Consider the following 6,000-nt stretch of genomic DNA (forward strand, 5'->3'; position numbering starts at 1 on the left):
CCGAGAATGAACTTAGGAGTTATCGAGAGAACATGAGAAAGATCTCCTCCATGGACCGCAGGTGGGCGGATGTCTCTCATGAGGCTCTGCTATGTTGCATTTAAAGTTAAAGCTGTAGATGTCTGAAGCTAATGCAGACAATCAAAGTGACTCAAGGATTTAAGGACCGCTTTTCATGACAAGCGGCCAACGAGGTATTTTATTTATAAAATGTCTTTTGCTTCATGTTTACACTAAATGTTTTGTATTTCATCGTGCGTGTATGCAAGTTACTGTGTATTCGCTAATTTGTTTTGTACTGATTACTCACGGCATGGAAGCATGAAGGCATGACGGTGTGAGTAATCAAGCCCAAGCAATAAACGTCTGTTTCAAAAAACCAACTTGTGTCTTTGTTGTTGTGAAGAGAGCTATAGTGCATTCTAACAATCCTGAGGAACTGTGAGTGAGTGATCTTTCAATTAGCATCTCAGAAAAGGAGCAGAACTCAGCCATCCATAGAATACACTCTAGTACTGTATGCACCAAGCATTCCATAATTCAACTAAAAATCATCCATTGATCTCGGATATCTTACTTTAAATTGTTCCCAGGGCAAAATTCAACTTGCAAGCATTGTCATCTACCACTGTCATTACTAGACCATATGTTTTGGGAAACCACCAAATTAATATAATTAATAAATAAAAATCTTTAAATGCTTATCGGACAGCCTTGGTGTCCCAGCCCCTCATAACCCATTAACAGCAGTGTCTGGTGTACTCCCAGATAGGCTTAAAGTGAAGAAGGACATACTCATTGTAACAGCTCACACCACACTACTAGCATGTAGATTGGAAGAGTCTCAGCCCACCATCCATAACTCAGTATGCAAGTGACACTCTGTATTAAGGTATCTTGAATAAAATAAAAATCTAATTTTTTATAAGAAGGCCAATGATGTCACCCTAACTATTTTCTTATATAATACGCTACCGTGGCTGTTTGTTTGTCTGTCCAGGATTTTAAATCACCTGTAGCTCGCAAACCGTTTGGCCTATTGACCTAAAATTTGGTACACATATACTACGTGACCTCTACAATCCGCTTTCAGGGTGATGATTGATCTCCAAGGTTATTCCTCTTTTTATTTTTATTTTATTTTATTGTAGAATCAGCTCTCAGCAGTAGGGCGGCCATGCGGCGCATGCCTACGGGCACCGTTCTTATCCCTCCCACCTTCTCTGTTACTTCCTCTACCTCTTCATATCTTAAATCATTCTTGAGGCAGATTGAACACTTAAGTCCCCCGCTTAAGTGAAAAATTAAGAAAAACGTACTAAGTAATTGCAACACAAACACTGACTTAATCAGTTTTAATTAACACGAAAAGATGCAGATGAAAGAAAGGAAGAAGCAGGCCGCTCAGGAAGCAGCAAGTGCATCAACGTCTGAGCAAACGAACGCTAAAAGTACAGAGAAAGAGTCTGAAAACTAGGAATGCTCAAGTCAAGTGTATTCACTGCATGTTATTGTGCAGTGCGCCATTACTGGTCTTCTTACATAATACCCTACCGTGGCTGTCCGTTTGTCTGTCTAGGATTTTAAATCACCTGTAGCTTGCAAACCGTTTGACCTATTGACCTGAACTTTGGTACACATATACTACGTGATGTCTACTACAGGGGGTCCTCGGGTTACAACGTCGCAACATACGACGTTTCAAGTTTACGATGCTCATTCCCATAAAAACTTAAAAAAAAAATTGAGACGTGTTTCGGATTACGCTATTAGCATCGTACATACAGACTTACGGGAGTGAACTAGTTTGGTTGCGGGTGGCAAAAGTACGCGACATATGAGTGAGGGAGCTTGCGAACGACAGTAGTTTTGTTGCATGCTGTGAAAGTGAAAGTAAAAGTACGTGGTGTGTGAGTGAGGGAGTCGAACTTACAACGCTCATTCCCATAAAAACGTAAAAAAATTGAGACGAGTGTTTCGGCTTATGCCTTTAGCATCGTACATATAGACTACGTGGGCAAACTAGTTTGGTTATGCGCAGTGGTAGGATACGCAGTAACACAGCAAAGGAGTTGGCGAACTCGCTTGGTTGCATGCGGAGGAAGTGTTCTATTTGTGTTGCTTTGTTTGGCAACTTTTTGGCCCTTATCATGGCTCCTAAATGAAAGTCAGAGTCTTCAGATGGTAGTGTTTCGAAGAAGAGGAAAGCCATCACGATGGAAGTGAAATTAGACATTGTAAAGAGATCAGAAGGAATAAAGGTAAGGAATTTATTTTTACACTCATTTTTTGTCATTTTTCTGTTACTACAGTACAGTGTACAGTACAGTATATTTATGTCCTTTTCCTTTTTCTGTGGCTTAGTTGTGTTTTTATGTTCTAGATTATAATTTTGCAAATGTGTTAGGATAGGTAAGTGACTTAGACTAGGGTGTGTTTCGACTTACACCAAAATTACATCACTGTGTCGTAATCTGAGGACCCCCTGTATCTGCTTTCGGGGGGATGATTGACCTCCTCCAAAGTCAAAGATCAACCCAGGAATGTCAAGGTCAAAAATCAAATAACCTGTGGCCTGAAATTTGGTACACATATACTATGATGAAACTCTGCACTACAGCTTTCTATTAAAAGCAAAGAATATTGGAATTAGTACACTTTTTATTTTTATTTTATTTTATTGTTAAATGAACACTAGCAGGGTGGCCATGCGGCGGATGCATACGGGCGTGGAGTATGGTCAAGTCAAGTCAAGTGTATTCACTGCACGTTATCATGCAGAACACCATTATTGGTGTTGAAATAATCAAATAAAATGATTAAAGAGCATAGAATACATGCATGTCGAAATATAACAGAAATGGATTAATTGCATGTAAGATTTATTATATATTAGAGAAGGTAGTTATGTTAGTAGAATCATGAGAGCTTAAGATATTTAAGGCCAGATAGAAACACGTGAACAGCAAATGATAAAATATGAGTGTGTAGTTCATCACACAGACAGCTAGCATTTCATAGTGAAAGTTTAACATTCAGGTAATTAGTGCTAAGGCCAAACACTTGGAGCTATCAAGTCACACCACTCAATGTAGCAAATAAGGGCACAGGCACAACACATGAACCATTATACCAACCCTGTACATGGCACAACCTATCCGAGTCCACTTGTGCACCAGTTAAGCTAAGACACACTGGTTTAGAGAAGGAGGATGAAAATTAAAGTCTCCAGAGAATAATCCACTCAGACATGAAGGACGTGTAACCGGGCCATGAACGGTGAACAGATACTGCAATAAGGCAGCAGATCTAACCACTGCTTCACCCTAGAGAGGATGTGGCAAATTAAAATGTGGCACAGAAGAGAGAGAGAAACATGGAAGGACAGTTTTAGAATGGAAAAGTACAGATTTACAAACATCACAGTGTTTAGTAGTGTTAAGTCTTACTAGGGGCCACAAAACGTAAAGAAAACTCACTAAATACACAGACAGGTTTAACGGAGTGTACTTCTAGCTTTTTATCTGAAGCAAATCCCTGAACCTGGTTGTCCTGAGTTTCACAGGGAGCTAGTGTACTGCATCTGTTTTTTCATCATCGTGCATCAGGTAGATTTTATTTTTTGTCTAGCATCCCCTTTCATTGTGAATTGTGAGAAAGTCTACAGTCAAAATAAATAATTCATGGTAAATTAGCCCTGACAAATTTCTTGTTTTATGGTGAAAGCAGCACATAATTTTTCATAATTATTCATTTATAAAATATGAATAGGCAATTTTTTTTTATGAGTCTGTGAACAGAAGCCTTCGATGTATCTCCCAAACCACACAGGAGAAACTCTGGAATTAATATTAATAAGGTTTGGGTTTTATATTTATCCAGTTTTTTTTCGAAAGTGTCTAAAGTCTCCTTTTTCAAGTGTGGTAAAATGTCATCTCAGGTAATTATTTTTCTGAAAATGAGCCTTCACCCAAACAACCGTGGTCTTTGTGACCACTGAGACTAGCTGATTAACTCTATACTGTTCATACCGCCAAGGAAAGGATTCTGGTAACTAAAATCTTCAAAATGATGATGTTAATAAAACCAGACTGTAATAACAGCAGCCAGAAGACAAAGACAACTGCTTGTGCTATTCACTATTCTATTCTGGTAACCTGTACATTTTATTTGTAGGAATAACTTCAGGTTGCTACAATTTGTTGCCATTTCTGGCCTCATCTCAAGATGGAATTTTCCAAAATGTCAGCCCTTAAGCAATCACTGTACAAAATCTGTTAGCTGCACATCCAGAGAGGTCTTATAAATGTGCTAATAAAATGCAAAACGTCTGGTCTTAAATAACATCCTCTAATTAAAGGAAAGGTAATCTTAGATATGAGTAACGCAGAGCCGGTGTCATCAGTAAACCTGTGTATCATTCAGAAAGCTTGTTATGAATTTTTATAAAATAATCTTCTTGCTATTCTGGTATATATTCCAAATATTGACAATATTAAAAAAATATATCTAGTAGAGATACTGGGACAGCTCAGCTATTAGCTGAACAGGGCAATCTAAATGGGCTGAATGGTCCCCTCTCATTTGTTAAATTTCTTACACTCTTATGTTTGTTGCTGTCTACTTTTTAACCCATGGATCATTCCTCTTTTCTTTATAACATACATTTATGAACTGATCAGGGCTCTTCATGTATGCGGAATATATACAGAATATAAACAATTCATCATTTAAAATCTTATTTCAGGCCACTGTGTTTTGTTTGCTCAATATAAAAAACTAGCCATGTGCGTCCAACTATGTTGCGCGTGTTAAAGTTGTCTGTGAAGGCCTCCCTGTTTAAACGCGGCTGCCAGTCGTGAACTGGGCCCTTCATCGCACAGCATTATGATTTTTTATAAGGGAAACAAAATTACAAAAGAAAACCCTTGGACATTGATTTGATAGGAACGGCCCACTCGGAATCACTGTCTGAATAGTAATTATGTGGTGGTGTGGGAGCATTTCTGCTTCTGTCCGTTCACAGTCCATCTCGTTTTCACGACGCTGTCGTTTCCTCTCATGATGTCTTCTCAACCTTTCTCTAATCTCACAGGTTGCTTTGTGGCAATCTAAAGAGTAAGGCAATATACACGGAGCAATGGTTATAAAAGGGGGACACATAGGTATCCAGGCTCTTTAAAGCATAAATATGGATCACTTCACTGACATGTGAGCAATTCACAGTACAACTGTGAGACGCGCAGCACTCGCCGGCTACAACGTAACAATAATAATTTCCGGAACGTGCTGTTACGTTGTCATTCATTTTACCCACTGTCTTTCTTTCATTCATATGTTACGTAGGCACATACCTTTTATCTTCAGCAATCTCATTCTCTAACCAGCATAACACTGTCCACCATCCCTTCCGTTATTCCGGCACATTGTTGACATCCGTGAGTAACAACAACGTACTAAACTGGAAGGTGGTCTACGCATGTGTGGAATTCGCAGACAAACAAAGATCAAGATCTAAATGAAGATCTCTTTAGTTAATTTAAAGCACAACAATTTGTTTAGTTTGAATGTCTGTGTTTTGAGGTGTGGCTGGAGTACTACAGTCTTCAGTAGTATAAGCCTGGAGGAGATTCTTAATGCAATGCCTATGTTTTAGCTGTCTCTCTACTGCCATCTAGTGCTTCTTCTTCTAATTAATTTGCGGACAGGGTATCAGCACTAATAATTATTACCTGTGTTTATCAAACAATCTTCCCTGCCAATATTCATTAAAGTTATATCCTATGAGTGGACTGATCATCTTTTGATTCCTTGCCCATATCATGGTTTGGCCTAAGCTCCGCCTATTGCTCCTCCTCTTTCTCCTCAGTGGTGCTTTATGGTTTTGTCCTGCCTCATCTTGCCTATCATTCAGCTTTCCCATGTTAATTGTTTAATTTATCAATTCAGGTCAAATCCTTCTATGACACTTTACCTTTATGCCATGTCATGAATGGGGGG

This window comes from Polypterus senegalus, chromosome 8 (assembly GCF_016835505.1).
Source record: "Polypterus senegalus isolate Bchr_013 chromosome 8, ASM1683550v1, whole genome shotgun sequence".
NCBI classification, from domain to species: Eukaryota; Metazoa; Chordata; class Cladistia; order Polypteriformes; family Polypteridae; genus Polypterus; species Polypterus senegalus.